The sequence below is a fragment of the Hippocampus guttulatus genome, chromosome 3, assembly GCF_054856545.1.
Source record: "Hippocampus guttulatus isolate MCC_2025c chromosome 3, RoL_Hgut_1.0, whole genome shotgun sequence".
NCBI lineage: Eukaryota > Metazoa > Chordata > Actinopteri > Syngnathiformes > Syngnathidae > Hippocampus > Hippocampus guttulatus.
The window spans coordinates 7835744-7853477 of record NC_141263.1 but is presented as its reverse complement, the minus strand read 5'-3'; the positions used below and the strand labels follow the sequence as shown (position 1 = coordinate 7853477).

The 17734-nt window shown below is 43.2% G+C and overlaps 1 pseudogene; it reads right to left on the bottom strand.

The window, feature by feature from the left end:
• The window catches only part of LOC147207345 (uncharacterized), a 32191-nt pseudogene extending 21568 nt beyond the window's left edge, over nucleotides 1–10623 (bottom strand).
• Between the last annotated feature and the right edge of the window lie 7111 nt (nucleotides 10624–17734).

Sequence of the window (17734 nt, the reverse complement as noted above, 5' to 3'; positions counted from 1 at the left end):
AGCTATCAGCTATGCAGAGGACCATGGAAATCGAGCAGCCGTGAGAGGATTCAGGATCAACTAATCCATGGTGCTTGGTGCCTTTGTTTTATCAAAGTGTGCCATCTATCTATCTGGGCAAGGTCAATTGTGGCACAGCAACATCCGGCATATTTACTAGAAAAAGCTGGCCCACTTGGGCTACGGCAAGTGATGAGGGACAAGCACACTTAGCATTTTGAAACACGACAACGAGAAGTCGGCTTTTACTGTTGTGCTTGGTTGCCATGGTAATGGACAGAAACGGGCAAAGTGAAGTTGCGAGCGGCGTGGGAGCGATGGTGAACACGGCTTTACTAAGACTGTGAGGGCGATTTATGACACAATTTGTGATTGGATTGTGTCTGCTTGCACTGTTGTTTGAGCTTTCGCAAAAGCCGGCATCATTTCTGAGGAGCCGGCGGCAACGCGACCGACTCTGAAAATGATGCGAGTTAACCTGGTGTGTTTGATATTGACCTTGCCCACCTGTTCATTTTGGATACAGAAGGTTAGGACTTTGATGGATTTGAGGATGAGGATTGTTAAACACAATAAGATACAACTGAACTCCGTTTTGCTCCGACTGCCTTTCTATGCTAGCGTGCATTCATGCTACGTATTTTTTAAGAGAGCGTTTACCTTGCCTACGTCCAATAATACAGAGCTTCTCGTGTATGTACCCGTAACTGACAATACACTTTTAACTCATTCAGTACCAGCCAATTCTAGACCAAGTCTGAAAAGACGTTTAAAAACGTCTTTTGGAGTGAATTAGTTAAATACAGTGCGCCGTATGGTCATGAAAATATGGTAATTATTCGCGTCGGCTTTATGAAAAATTTTGCAATTTATTTAAAAACAGCAGAACTATATTTTTTAATACAGCGCTTGAATTTCTTTCTTAGGTATGCCTGACATTTTCATTAGTAAGTAGGAACAGTTTTCACCAAGCAGTCCTGTATGCAGCCACTTCCCTGTTTGCGCGTCTGTGTGTGTGTGTGTGTGTGTGTGTGTGTGTGTGTGTGTGTGTGTGTGAGAGAAGAGACACTCAAGTGAGTGTGTGAGTAGGTTGCATAGTAACCACAACTTTGCTCTGCGCTGTAATTTACCCTTCCACCAAAACCACAGCTACTTCTGCAGCAGAGCTAAGCTTCCCTGGCTGTCTTCACTGGCAAGAGCCTGACTTGCAGCCGTAGACAGAGGTTACACTAACCCGATGACTGTTTGTTTGTCTTGCAGCTGAACCGACCATTAAAGCGGGCCCTCAGTCAAAAGCACAAAAACAGACGGTTGTCATGTTCGAGGGCTGTAATTGTAAGCCTCGCGTGATGTTTTTATTTTCTCTCTGACCTCACTGGATAAACTCATGAAGCCACTTAACATGGCGCTGCTCTTGCCAGACTCCAGTGAGTGAATTAGACAACAGTCGCTCCAAGAAAATTTCTTTTTTCCGTAGCGTTTTTCCCCCCCCTTCTGTTCCATAACAGCGATCATTTGTTGTTACTTTTGACTGCACTTCTCATTCTTGTATTTTTGAGCTAAAAAGTACCTGCAGCTTTCTAAATAAATCTCCAAGCTCGAGCATTAAATCGTATTTATTATGGCTGAGACTGAGATCAGTAAGGCGGCAAACAGTCAATGCTGCCATCTGGGTTGTAAATGCTGTGTTTACTATGGGAAACGGTGTCTTTAAATTAGCCTCCTGCAGATTACTACATGGACAAAACATCCCTGCCTCAAGACTGCAAAACATAGCTTACCCTGAAATATAATTCCAATAGAAGTGCAATCACGCTGTCCAACTTGCATGAAATGTTGACAAGCGCTCCGAGGTTTTAGACTTCACTTGAAGTTGTCATCAATTCTGCTGGAAAGTCAATTTGAAATCTACAATTATGGTCTCATAAAAATGTCAGCCATGTCATTTTAGCCATCAGCTTGAACAGAAGAGGAGAAAACGAAGGCACAGAACCATCAGGGTCAAAAGACAGACGAAGCAATTCCAGGAGAGTGAGAATTGGCAAGAGGAAATTGGCTTGGTAACCATTTACTGTGTGACAGGTGCAATTGACAATGTAAGCCGGGCCAAAATGTCATCTCGTCTATTATGCTAGAGCAATTGAGTGTACTAATGTACAGACATGCGAGTTACTTCAACGTGACATGGGCAACATTAAATTGCTGTGAAGAGATAAATCACATCATGTACATAAGAGGTACATTCTGCAAATGCTGGTTGGCTGACCACCAGTCAAGGTGAATCCCGCTTCTCACCCAATGTCAGCTGCGATACCACTTCTGCGACCCTAATGAGGGCATGCGGTATCCAAAAGGGATGGATTGGTTTATAAAATACATGACATCCAACAGAAATCACATCTCCCCTTCCACTGACAAAGGCACCCTGTAGAGGGCATATATTTACTAGGGACGGACTGAAAAGGGGACTGCTCCATTCGTGCCAGCAATGAAATCAGGTCTTTCGCAGCTCGTGGGCTCCCTATCCACAAAGTTCAAATGGATCTGTTGGTACTTAAGTTGTTCTTAAATGACCCAACTTCCCGTTTGGTTTTCCTCATACAGAAAACCAGAGGACGCAAGGGCCATTTTGACATTCTGAAGGCTCATCTCAAGTCTCTAATTGCAACGTTCCTGGCTCCTCAAAACATGAAACAGATGGACAAAGCACGATCATCTTTGCATTTGAAAACTTTTGAAACGTAGTAGTGTCGGTTTTTCATTTTAATTGAATCTCAGTTCTACCAAATAGCGTGAAGTGGACGTTTGCGGTGATAATCATAAGTCAGCCACACAGACACTTCATTTGTAACACACATCAATGTCATGACTTCATCTTTAATATCCGTCACTATCAAATGACGACTTCGAGGAGCGATTGTCTCCTGGCCCCCCAAACATTTCTACCTACTCCCGCCTCGCTCCTCTGCCAATCTCCTCACTTCTTGATCGAATTTCTCATGCCTGGCGTTAGCATGTAAACAGAGCCAAGACATAGGAAGTGGCCATTTGACAAATGAGATGAGCCCTTACACTACAACCAGTCTTTCAAGCAATTATATGTGGTTTATGTAGTTTTATTTTGTTTCTTGGGTGGGAAGAGGTACTCGCGAGGCCAAAGCTTTCTGTTAAATCTGCTGTGGCACATGATTTAGGACTTCTTTGACACCCACCAATTTTCATGCTTTGTTTTCATTTGGGAACAGAATTCATTGTGGGACGTAGAGTGCTCCCTTGTGAGTTTATGAGGAAACATATCATCCGAAAAGAAATTGTTATCCTGACAGGCCATATCGGTGACTTACTGAAGTGGGCCATGTTTGCACTACATTCCGAGTGCAAATTGGGGCATCAGATATTTTACAGTAGAGCTGTAATTAATTTATCTGTCGCTTTCAGACCAAAATGGGAAACTGCCATGTCAGCGGATGTTCACACCTTGGTTATTCATGAAAACGAATGAAAAAACAAATTAACATCTAAAAATATATAATCAATAATAACAATAGAAATAATAATTGGAAAAATAACTGATACTCTGATCACAACTGGCAACGGTCCGCCTCTCTTATTGTCGCTTTGCAAGGTGGTGGTGGACCCCAAAAAGCAGGCAAGATGAGGGAGCAGGGTGTATTTGAAGAAGTGTATTGATAAAACACAGAAAACTAAATCCAAAACAAACAAAGTGTTAACAACAAAACGAATCCAAAGTATCAAACAAAACCATGACTGAAACCAAAACAAAACCATGACCGAAACATGACTGAGAACAACCATGACAGTAGCATACAAACAGCCACAATGACCCGACAATGAGTGGTCGGGTGGGGGTTCTTTTATACTACTACTACAGTAATTACATAATGACCAACAGGTGTGCAGCTGCAGGGGGAGCCCTACAGTGCCACCTATTGGTCACAAACAGAATCATGACACTTTTTGCGATATATGAGGTCGGAAGCCGTCAAATCACTTGATAGACTTCAAGCCCGCACATCATAGGTCACTACTGGGAGCAGCCGAAGACGACTGCCGTTGTCTTGGTGGCATTCATTTTGTGTTTTTGAAGAAAGCTTCCATGTTGTACTTCAGTGAGTTTGTGTGTTTGCGAATGCATTTGTGGTGTGCCAGTGGAAAGTCTTTTATTAGTCTGGAATTCCACTTTGAAACAGCGTCTGAGTGTTTGTTATTGTAGAGGAGGTGTGTAAACAGAGGACGTGTTTTCTCATTGTCTTCTCCGAGGTGGCCCCTGAGCTCTCATCAAGGCAGGGGATGAAGATGAGGCAAGGGAACACAAGAGGCCGCCTTTGCCCTTCCGTGGCAACAAATAAATGACCGGCCTTCATGGTGTCCCACAGTAGCCACATCTGACCAAGTTTTCCTCAAACCTCCACCCTCTGCTGCGCCGGATTAGATCACCGAACCATCCCACCCACTAACTGAGCACTGGGCCGGGCCAACACACTTAGGCTGGATGGTTGTCTGAATGAGACCGCAGGCCGTCTTGGCTGCCTGGGTCGGCCTCCTTGGTAGACCTTCACTAAAACTTCATTACAGGCTGGAGTGCCAAACGTCGGACCACACTGAGTGCATGCATATGTGTGCCTGTGTATTGGCTAGCATTTTTTGCAGAGATGTCTGTGACTTACTGTATTCGTAGTTGCTTGGGTGAGTCTTCATTTCTCTGTGTGCATCTGTTCCCTCAGATTACATGTTTAATGTGAACTTGTGTGTTTGGGTTTGGTTTGGTTTGAGCACGCTCCCCACATTAAAAGCCAAATTACATTAAAAAAAAAAAAAGTCCCTAGACTGGTAAGTCCCCACAACTAAAAAACACCAGGCTCTTTCAGAAGGACCCCAGGTTTCAAAAATAGAAGTTATCTTTACATAACCACTAGCAGGGGACTGACCCATGTCATTCAGGAACCAGAAAAAGGCCCAACTTTCTTGAGGGTGGTGCGAGTGGCCCTATTTTGTAGTTTCATGAACATCCCTGGACTTCAACCGTCTGTGAGAGACACAAACAGAAAGCTCAACCATCAGCGCAGGAAAACAGTAGGCACAATCTGCTGTATATTGCAATGCCATCTGTCAAATCCGTTCTGAGCCATTTTCTCACATTCCTGCTCCTCCCTGATACGCTCCATGTTGTCCATCTTCATGGAGAGTCTATTTCATCGAATGTGAACCTTTGGACATCTCGTTCATTTTCCTCCAATTTATTACACCGGCTGTTCAATTCCCTTTCCTTCAGCATCCCTTTTTTAAATGTTGATGGGTGTATGTCTTTCAGCTCGCCGTCCTCCCACCACTTTCTGAAGTCATTCATCTCCACAAACACACTTGAAGCATACTCCTACACTGAATGGTCACACAAAAACTGTTTCAACGCTGGGCACATGCATCGATAGCTTCAATTGCTTTAGCCTCCCACACTTGTGCTGGTTTGCCCCCCTCCATTCTTTTTTTTTTTTTTCGCCAAACCCACAAATAATTTGTTCTTGGAAAGCTCATTTAATAGCAGCCTGAAATCTAAAAAGGGAAAGCCTCGCTCCTACAGCCTTGCCAAGGCTTTAAATCACGAGATTATTGGCTTTATGAGGGTAAACCATGTGAAAATAATTGCTAATGTTGCAAGAGTAACCAGTGGAAAGCTGGGTAATGGGGCAATACATACTGTAAATTCTGATTGCAATACATGGAAATCATCCAGGCAATACCCCCGCTGTTATTTTACGGCTACTCATAAAAACAGTCCAAGCAGGACAACAATTGCAGTGACCACATCCATTAAAATCAATAATGGCGTCGCAAACCCTATTACTGCTGCTTGCCCACAATTCAAAAAAAGAGGCTCGCCCTGTAAATTAGAGCGATATTCTTCAGTCTATTCATGGAGACGCGATTTAACAATCACGTGAAATATATGCTACATATTGTACGTGTAATGGCAATACACTGGATGACATCTCAGTACGATTTAGAGCCAGAGAGCAGAATAATAATTCTTGGTCTTGCATTCTTGTTCAACTTCCATTATTTAATATTCCATAGTGAAGTGTAATTCACAAGTACGCAAGTCACAGAGCTGAAGTAAGTTATGAACTGTACATTAGCCCATCAGCTGAAACTTATTGAAGAATGAATGTCAGTCCCATAATAATTTTCTCGCATGTGTCAAACACATCCCAAATAAAATCCTGTTGTATAATCAGAGTTCACTCGTTAGGAATTCACTGAGTAATGGAGCTCTGATTCCATGTCTAAAATTGAGCTGAAAACAAAGCAAAGTTCAGGAAACCATGTGTTTGCAGCTGATATCGTACAGGCATTGCGCAGAACTCTGAAGAGTAATTTTGGCACCAGAAATAACACGAACACGAATAATAATTATAATACTTTTCTTGTCCACCAATGGTATCAATCACAAAAATAGGTTAATAGAGTGTTGCTGTGTTGCTTTCCAGATACCTGAAGGTGTCATATTCATCCATTTCAACTTCATACCAAGGCAATATTCAGCTACCACACCACTCTGTGTCCAAAAAGTACAAATCAATCCAAGAACAAAAACAACATACCTAGTGAAGATGCTGGCTGAAGCGAGTAAGAGTGTGTCATTATTGACGGTAAAACGTGTATTCTGACATGGGTTTAAAGGCCACTCTGCTGGCAAGAAGCCATTACTCCAAAAGCAACATAAAAAAAAAATATACCATTTGCAAATGCACACATAGACAAAGGCGTACATTTTTGGAGACATGTCCTATGGTCTGACGCAACTCAAATTGAATTGTTTTGCCGGCAAATGGACAAACTAATCGTTTCTGAACTGCTCCAATGTTGGTTTGGAACCGTCAACCACAGGTTGAAGTTTGAGTACCGTGTTCACATCAAATGACTGGCATCCCTTGGAAAAAATGAACATTTTGATCACAGGGTGCAGGATTTTGAAAACAGATTAAGGCTTATAAAGGTGTGCAAACTCAAGGTTTGCTGAAAAGGACATTCAACTTAAAAAAAGAAGCTGTGGCTGTGTTTGTATAATGTGGAACCCCCCAAAAAAAGAACAAAAAAAAAAACACGCACCTGACCACCAGAGAGCTCCTCCACACAACTCTCCAACACATTCCTGCTGTATTTGGGATTTCCTTTCACTTTCTGCGATCATTTTAGCTCTGGTCTGTTCTGCATTCACGTTTTAGCAAAACACACGAGAGTTCAAGAGCAAACAAATTGAGATGCCTCTTCAAGCAATCTCAGTCTCGTCACTTGTTCGGTACACACCTGGGTCCAGGGTTCGGATAACAAGGTTAACACCAAGCCAACCACACAAAGAAATCATGGCTTTACGCGCAAGGGTTCATGTTAACGGTTTATAACCCCCCCTGTCTTTGTTTTGTAAATAAAAATGTATAACATTTTATAAAATAAAATTCATATTTTGCATAGAAAATAAAGCACAGTCTCATATATGAATGGCGATATAGTAGCCTATTCTATTTTGTATGCCTTTTCCCATGTTGAATGCTGCTCCTAAATTTTTTTCATTTCTTCCACACTGATTGAGTGTGATCACATCGTTGTGTCCTCAAGAGGCCTGGACGACGGCAAACAATGTTGGCCACCAGCTCCCTAGGATGCTCTGCCGTCTCGTGGCGACAGAGAATGACGCCCTAATTACCAAGACGGGACTCAAAGAAATAGCTACAAGATAGTTGAACCTCAAAATAATAGAGGGGAGGGGGAGGTTGGGGTCACCCTTTCAGTTTAGCCATTCCGACATTTCCCCCTCCCCGCTCATCTCCTGCAAGGTTGGCACGGAACGTGTATACAGTATACACAATGAAGCAAAACGAAGACGGCTTCGGGAGTGCGCTGACAAAATAGTACTTAAAAATATGCAACCGCGCTATAAATAACCAAGCAGCAATATCCTCTGTTATGAATATCTAATTTCTGTCCTTAATAAGTATTGTGGCCCGGAGGATGGTCTACAAACGGCACAGCGAGCACCGATATTTGAATATAATTTATATTGAATTATTAAGGCACGCGCAGACTGGTCTATTTCCTGTCGGGTGATTGGCTCTTCTGCCCACCGACACCTGTTTGGTAGCCAGGGTCGAATTCAAATCATCAGCACAAATGAAATGAACACGAATGAGGAGGTTCAACCCCAGGAAATGTATTTCCCAGATTCCAGGCAATAGAATGGAACATGATTATTGGTCCCTCACCCTGCAGAGGCAATAATTGATTTATGCAATGACGTGAATACGGATTCTTTCGACCGCAAAATGAAAAATAAAAATAAACATACGTACACACAGTATGTTTGACAAATATTAAGTATTGGGGAGGCCTCTCCTCCTATTTACAGCTGTAACAGTTTACTTCTTTTTTTTTTCGGACCAACTCATTAAAAGTTTGGAAGTGCAACATCATCAAGCAACATTTTACTTTCATGTTGAAAAGCAGGCACGCATGTTGGTGTTTGATGGGATTGGGATTTTGAATGTTCAATTAGTATACCATGCATGTTTTTGGAATGTGGGATGAAACTGGAGTATCCGGAGAAAACCCACGCCGGCACAGGAAGAACATGCAAACTCCACACAGGAAGGCCGGAGCCGGGATCGAACCCACGAACTCTGCATTGTGAGGTCAATGCGCTAACCACTGGACCTCCGTGCCCCCCCCCAATTATCGTATTTACTTCAGAATTATTTTGGGCTGATTAACTGAATATTTCTTCGATTGCAAAGCTTTATTATTCGCATCGTATAATTTTAAAATATAGTATTGCCAAAGGTGTGGCTATGATTAACTTTGCCCTTTCTCCAAATCGTACTTATTTGATGGGAAGGGAGTTGACAAGCACCCGGCTTTTTTAGCCTCACATGAGACTGCAGAAGTGGCCTGGTGTGAATTCGCAGCCTATAAAAGCTGAAGCCAGTTTCTTTTTCGCTCTCTTTTGTTCCGGCTCTGCTTTTGTCTCTCTTGGTCTTTTTTTGTTGTTGTTCCTCTTTTCTAGTTGAACGGCAGACCCTCTGGCTACTGCTCTTTTCTTTTCTCCTGGCCATGTGGGCGCGGCTGGGTCCTCACTGGGAACCCCCTTTTTTCCCCCCTTGGTGACACATTTATTTGTCTTCAAGAATCTTTTTTTCATGTTTTGGCGGCATGCTCAGTGCTATCCAATCACATCAGTTATACTTGCAAGAACCAGGCGAAGGGCTTAAACCCGTGTTGGCCAGACGATGCGTCCAGCGTACCTCTGAAGAGGGCCAGATTTTCAACAGCAAGGTGCACTGTACCTGCTGGTCTGATCCGTGTTGCGAGAGCAACTTTTTTTTTTTTTTGTCCTGTCTTTTTTCCATTTTTACTTTTTTCCTCCAATTTTTTCCTACCACCTTCTTCACAACTTGGCCAGCTCAAATGCAAGGTGCATCCATTCCAAGGACAATCACTGAGTGTAAATTACAAGTGTACAAAATTGGTGCTTAAAATTGGGTTTTAAAGGGGCTTAAGTTAGCTATGGAGCCATATGTCTGTCTTTTCAGAAAGTTCTCAATATTGTGCCAAGATGATCATTTGTAAATGTATTTGTTTTATCTCAGGGCGGCCCGGTGGTCAACTGCACGTGGGCCTCACAGTGCAGAGTTGCAGGGTTCGATTCCGGCTTCGACCTTCCTGTGTGAAATTTGCATGTTCACCCCGTGCCTGCATGGGTTTTCTCCGGGTACTCCAGTCTCCTCCCGCATTCCAAAAACATGCATGGCGGACAACTCCAAACATGGGTATAGATTAATGAGGCACTTTCGCACGTTTTGGAGGTCAGGTGCCTCGAAATCAAAGGTGTTCTATCTGTGAACAAACTAAGAAAAACAACTTGGGTTTCACAGAGAATTACACCTTGTTCCAAAGGAGGTCACAACAGGTTGGCCATTTAACATGCTGCTTATTTCCCTGCAGTGAGTTACTTTATTTAATAAATTGCCAAATTATCAGGAGTGCCGTCTTGTCATGAAGGAAACAGTAATAATGATAACTAAAGAAAAACAACATTAAACAAGTCTTACGCGCTTCCCTGAGGCCAGTAGCAGTGTTTTCCCTCTCTCTCCCTCTTTCCCTCTCTGTCTCTCTTGCCCACTCTCACTCTCACTCTCACACCAACACACTTCTCAAGCTGATAATCAGGCGATTATTCCATAAACAATGCTGGGACCGACTTGGGATTTGCCTAACAATGTCTCATTACTAGTGTATGAGCATCTTCTTCTCCTTGAGATAATGCGATTCGTCAAGGAGAACAGATGAGGGAGGGGTGAGCGCACGGGGGTGGACTTGGGGGGAGGAGGACAAAACATTTATTAATTTGCACGAAATGGAATTAGCAGCGGGGAGTTCGAGGCAGCGGAGTTTCTAATTTTACTCTTGCCCCCGTGCGCCGATGGTAAATGGAGATTTGTCACACTCCACTTGGCTGGCTCCCCAGCTTGATGAGCTGTCTCCCTCGCCTAAATCTTTCGCACCGGCCACGATGCCAGCACTCACATCATTGCCACAACCCCACTGAGACATCACGGCAGTGGGAGGAAGTGTCACCAGATGTCACATTTCACTGGTGACATTGGATTAAAAAGACAGTGTGAGAGCATGCTTTATTTTCGGCTCCCTTAGATGGAGACGCCGAGGACAAAAGTAGTGATTATCCCCCATTGAACAGTTTGGGGAAGGCCCTTTTCCCTCCAGCATGGCGGTGTACATTTTTTGTGACCAGCGTAAGCCAAGCACAAAGCACGGTATAACTGTGCATATGGGTGGAATGTTCTTTCTTTTGGTGTTTTTTTTTTTTTTAGACAGGTACAGTTAGAAATGGGCCTACTTGCTTCCCAGCCAATGGAATAGTCTCATCGCATTCCCTTTACCTTCAGCACAGGAGAGGTGTGTGGTGTACATTGCGAAGCATAAGCGGACTCACTGGCGTCCATGCAGGAGATCGACGCGCGCAAAGTATATTTGAAAGGAACTGCAAGAAGATCTCCATTTATGGATGATGTAGAGTTGGCTGCTACAAAGTGGGCTCTTTGAGATCGCATTCAAACTCGATTGTGGGTCGGTGGGTGACACCCCGCCAAGCCTCAACACCTATAGCTGTCCCATGGCCAGAATGTTGCATTTTAAAACATGAAAGACGATTTTCAGATTTGAAAATGAAGTATGATGACGTCCACCACACACGACTGTGGAATGCAGAATCTGTCTGCCTGCACCTTGATCAAATCCACCAAAATCACACTACACTGCCTGTGCCACAATTAAGACCTGCTTTTAGCTAAAGTCTAAAGATTAGACTATTTTCTGCCACCAAATTATCAAGTGCACTGGGGGCGTGTAAAGGAAAATGCCCTCGGTCCTCCAGAATGAGCTGCCAAATTCCCAAGCATGCCAAAGGAAGCTTGGATCGGCATGAAAATCAAGATTTGCTCATTTTTACATCCCAGTGCATGTGCGTTGCCTATGAAAAATAGTGCCCATAGAATTTGACGTAGAACAAATTGAGAACTCTGAGGTACACCCAACAAAGACGTCTGGGATGAGTTGCAATGCAAAATGTGAGCCGGACCCTCAGTTGTTAGAACTGCAACTTGCCATTTTAGATATTCATGTTATGTAAGTATGAAAGCATTATACATTTTTACTGAACCTAAAAGTGAAAGAGCAATGGCTGCCTTGTATGTCGACTTCCTCGCAAGTAAAAACAGCCAAGTTATATTACGGAACTTCCCCAGCTCCTGGAACACACTGTGTGCACAACTGTTGGCAATCCAAAAAAAAACCAAATTTGCTGCTAAAATGTGTTTATGAATTGCCTTGCACTTGCTGATAATTGCACGCCTATACATTCTCACCACGTGCACCAACAATGGAGTGTGACAAAGAGGGGGAGGGGAATGAATAACCTTGTCAAAAGCAAAAGCAAGAGGCAGACCTCTTTTCCCCGGGAATGTATTTGTTGTTATGTCTGCAGATTGTTTATCCATTCGTTTGAGTCCCTCCACCGATTTCTCCGGTCATTCGGTCCGCGAGGCCACAGAGTGATTAAAAGGAAGCCACTGAGACACACACAAACACGCAGCGCCTACAGCTCTTGCCTGGCGATCAGGATCCCGATGTGTCTGACAGCGAGGTTGACTGCCGAGTGTGAGGGAATTAGAGGGATTAGGGGGTTAGAGAGTAGCGTGATAGCCTCCGGGATGACGGAGGGATTAGCCCGATTATCTCTCCCTCTCCTCTTCCAGTCAGGCGGGCCTCGTCTGGAGCTGCCAGATGCGGCAAACCTAAAGAGCAAAAGAAGCAACCAACACAAGGATGGAGGAGGAGGCACCGTATGGAGAGCAAAACGTGGGGGAGAAGGAGAAACTCATTGAGTGCGGCTTGCTGATGAAAGGACAGATGATGGGAGTCAGGGATGATTTTAACAGACAGACGGTAAGAAAATAGAAATATCAGGGAGGAAATTGTATGGGAAGAGATAAGCAAGGTAATAATAGCGTAGAAAAGGGATGAGGCAGGCGGCACAACTCCCTGTTGGTTTGCCTTCATCCTCCTTCCCTCCAGTGCACATTGACTCCTTCCTCACCTTAATATAGGATTTCGTTAAGATGGTGCTCTGAGCAGCTTTACATTTTAATTTGCACAACTCTCTCCATACCAGAGGCTGTCTACGGCATATCGGGCCAGACTCCTCCTGGGCCGCGTTACATACTTTACTGTCAGCTGGATAAGCAAATTGTTTTGGAATGAAAATTGATCACTTATTTTTGACGTAGTTGTGACATTGAGAGAGGCCATAGCTGTTCACATGATTGGTGATTGGTAAATGGTCTGTCACTTACACAGCGCTTTTTTACCTTTGTGACTCAAAGCACTTGACACTGTTTTTCTCATTTACCGACTGATGGCGCGGTATCGGGAGCAACTCGGGATTCAGCATCTTGCTCAAGGACAATTTGTCAAAGTTGCGGATTGAATCCCCGACCTCTGGGTTTGGAGACGACCACTCCACCACTGAGTCATGCTGCCCCCATTTGACCTTTGTGTTGCTGAAGTGGGCGTGTGGTTCCCAGTCCATCGGTATTCCTTTTCTAAAACATTGAACTTTGAACCCTATACACCTCTTAACACAGCTCGACTACTGTTGACTCAGAAGCAAACGTTACCAGGGAGGCTTTCTAGTCCAAACACTCATACGAGTGAGTAACCTATTGTTGGTCACTCATTGGTCATGCACATTTGTCTTTTCCTTATCGTTTCAACTACAATTGACAAAAAAATAAATGTGCATGCTAAAATTTTCTCGGTCTGCTCCAATATTAGCCACAGTCTTTGTTGCAGTGGCCCGTTTATTTTTTGCTGTCTTTACCTTTAGTCTTTGCTTCAAAGGTCAAGTCAATGTTCTATGCCCCCCGACTAGTGTAAACAAAGCAGTCTGATTAATATTGCGTTTGTGGAGTATGAATTAAGCAGGAAAATGTACCTGTTTCTGTCCATCTAGTGGTGCTGTCATTTTGCCTTCGACTGCCATTTGCTGTCGACTGAAAATAACATCAGAGTGTCTTAGGGTTCAGGCAACAACTGTCATGGCTCACCTGTTTTCCGGTTTGGGTCATGTGACGTTCAGACTAGCGGGGGCATACAGAACATCTAAAGAACATTTTTGAATCGATTTCGCGTTTAATAAAACCTGTCTCATTGCCATGGCCAACAATCACACGCCTGGTCCAAGTGGCAAGATCAGTGAGACGTGTCCCCCCCCCCCCCCCCCCCCCCGCATCTGTCATGATACTGTTCAGCGGTGGGATGTGCATTTGGTACCTGGGCCTGTTTTGAGGATTCACCCAACTTAATCCACTGCTTAATTCTGCCACTATCATGTCATACAAGCATCAAGACAATACAAAAACACAAAATAAAAGCACGGAACTGTGCCAGAGCAGTTCAGAATCGCTATTTATCTAATAACATGACAAAAAAAAGAAAAAAAACACCAAAGAATGTTGAAAGCATGTATTTATGTGTACAGATAACTCCAGCCCTGTTTTGCTAGTCACACTTGGTTCTAACAACTTTTGCTCTGACCAACAAAAGGAGCACAGAAATATCACACAGGGTACTTTCTTGGACAAATTTGTCCTATTGCTTATAAAAATGTTATTTGTATGACAATTCTGAAGCGTCCGGGCAAGTTAGAACTCTGATTGGATCAAAAAACAAACCAACCCTAGTATTCACGTACATGTGTTGGAAGCAGCACAACAAGGAGGAATGAAGAAAATAGACTTTGAGGATTAATACAATTTCATGTTACAAATATTAAAATGTAGGTTGTACATTTAGATTACTAATAGATAGATAGTAATAATACATTTAATTTTGAAAGCGCTTTTCATCGTACTCAAAGACTCTTTACAAGAGTTTAAAACACGGGATAAAATGTACACTTCAAAGCCAAGCATACATGAATTAAAACAAACACACTTAGAAGAAGAAAAACAAAGCAGAAATGGCTAAAAGTGACTAAAAGGCATTAAAAGCATTGCTTAGACAGCTTTGCTGGCCCTGCCCATCTCACCTCTGGTATTATTCGACTGTGTGGTTGAAGGTTTTGTTTAATCATGGTATACAATTCGGTGATTCCATCTTGTCGAGAATTGTTTGACAAAAATATAGAGAATGACCGACATTGGGTCATGCTGTCATGTTTTATTGAGTTCCGGGTGTTAAACAAGACTGTAATTGTGTGCTGACAACTCGCACTCATCAATGCCACAGGGTTCGGATAATTCACAGAAATTTGGGTTACCTCATCAGAGGGGTGTCAAAATTAATTCAACTCATTAGTATGCTTATGTTACTTTGTACACCATTTATTCAAATGTGCGGAAAAAAGTTAAGTAATTGCAGGACTTTGAGTTCATAGTTCGGTTAGATTGAGTTTTGCCTTGGCCCTTTATGTGGCTCCTGCATACTCTCTATAATTTATGTCGCATGTCTTTCTGTTGGTTGTTTCCTCATTTTGTAACCTGTGTAGTTTAACTGCTTACTTTTCAACTTTTTTCATCACAAAACCAGACAAGCAGACTATTTTAAGGTGCCTTTTTTTTTTAATTCTCTGTGTCACTGTCCCACCCCCGAGTGGTGTCTCAAACAACCCAAATATGTAGCTGACAAGGAAACTGAACCGTTACATCTTATGCAAAAACCCACAAACCTCAAAACCACAAGCGGAACCCAGCCCCCCCCCCCCCCCCCCAGTGCAATAAAACCGTTTACCCTTTGAACACAGACCCAATCGAAGAATCTTAAAGTCTGTATTTTACACTTCTTATTCTTCACATTGTATTGCAGCTTTCATGAAGGTGTTAAATCAAGTGTTTTATCAGATTTTTTTCTGCTCTGTTGAAGAGATCGATTTAGTTCTGGATATCTACCGCAACGGCACATGACACGACATGCAGTTTGGCTTCTTGTACACTCCATTGGCTCACAGCTACACAGGATGTGGCGGCTGAGCTGCACGACAGTTCTCTTGTGGCGAGGCACATAGATTGTTTCCACGCACTTAGTAAATGTTTGTCTGCATGTGTCTATGAGCAAGTCGAGAGAGTGTAAACAAGATTTGGTTTAGGCCTCAAACTGTGACCAACATGGTGCTCTTGAGAGTACAATGGGCATGCACTTTTTCCCACAGGTTATTTGGTGAAAGAGCATTCTCATGGCAACTGAGTTGCGCTCTCTGTTTTTCCCTGTTTATTCACAATAGAGGAATAAATTGACAAATGCCCATTGGCTCAACTACATCAGACTTGCATAACTTGTTGTAAAGGGCAAATCTGTGGCTGATGATTTTGATTTTGACCAACAAATACATTACTCTGGACTTTTCTGTCTACTTAGTGGTTTCCGTCATCAAAGGTTAGAAGCCTCTTGAAACAACCATACCCAGCAAGACACCCAGCCTGGATGCTTATCTTCATGCTTGTTACCAAGTTATCCAACGTGTTTGTGTTGGTAACTTGATCATATTAGGAAGTGAGCTCAGTTTCACGCCAAATAATGACACAACTTAACTTTGCAAACTGGTCACAATTCGCCACAGTTCGGCCATAGCCCTAGCAATAGATGGAGAGACTTCGAGTAGACTAAAGCAGGCTGAAACACACACCAATGTGGTGGCAATGTTGGCAGGAACAATGTTCCCATCAAAGGCAATGCATGGATATACTGTACTACAAATTGCAACAGCCATGATAGCAGTGGCGAATGTCCCATCAAATGTCATGGAAAGCCTGGACATGAGCGTTGCAATGCTATAAGCATGACATTTAAATGAGCTATTTTTGGTACAGTACAGTTTGTTTGTTTGTGTGAGAGAGAGAGAGAGAGAGAGAGAGAGAGAGAGAGAGAGACGCCTTTACCCATGTCATCCAATTGTAATAGAGGTGAAAAAAAGAAAGCCCTAAAAATGGGGGTTATGAATGCGACCAAGATCCTCCCCTCAAGTACCAACAGTGTAACGTTCGATAAACCTGAAAACTTTTCAAACTCTAATTTTCATATTTATATGCAATATATTTGTACTGCATTGGTCATTTTTAGGCTACAAACAAAGGGCAAAACAATCAAGGGCAGATTCTCCTGTTCACACTTTAATCAACCCCTGATGCACCGTTGTTAGGCATTTTCAAGGTGATTTCCCCGTCAAGGCTTCTGACACATCCATCTGCGTAACCGGTGAAAACTCGTGCAGCAACCGAAGAGTTAAGAGCCATTGAATTCTAAGGATGCCTGCAAGTCGCAGATTGTGGACTTTCCATAGAGATTCATTTGAAATATATTTCTCACTTTAAATGTGAAATTGACTTGCGTAAGGACCTAGAAGTTAAATGAAATGTGAGACTTGAAGCCGCATGCATATTTGCACTATCCAAGATGCCTTCGGGCAATAGGCAGGGGACACCCTGAACCGGTTGCCAGCCGATTGCAGGGCATACAGAGACGAACAACCATCTGTGCTCACACTCACACCTAGGGACAATTTAGAGCGTTCAATCAGCCTGTCATGCATGTTTTTAGAATGTGGGAGGAAACCGGAGTACCCGGAGAAAAAGCACACAGGCACGGGGAGAACATGCAAACTCCACACAGGGAGGCCGGAGCCGGGATCAAACCCCCGACCTCTGAACTGTGAGGTCAACGCGCTAACCACTGGGCCCACCGGGCTGCCAAAGGGCAAATAAAAACAAACAATTAAAAATCGAATTCACCATTGCCATCGTTAGAATGAGTGCAATTGTTGGGAGGTGCTCTTGCAGACAAACTCCAAGCCACTGGTACAAGTCAGCAGTTGCTTGGTCAAACGGCCGTCACCAGCGGAGCACGGAAGCAGTTCATCGAATCAAAATGTGCAACATAAAGTTTCACCTTCAAGTGGCACGAGACCTTAGCGCAGTTTCCTTAGCGTACAAGATGCTTTAGTCTCTGGGAGAATACACCAATCACTAGATTGGACCGATATAAATTTGCTGTCACACTTCAGTCAATGGCAGAATTTGCGCAACCAAAAAAGGGTGCATCATTGTGAATTTTTTGACATGTAATTGCACAGGAGAATATGCCCCTCATTTTG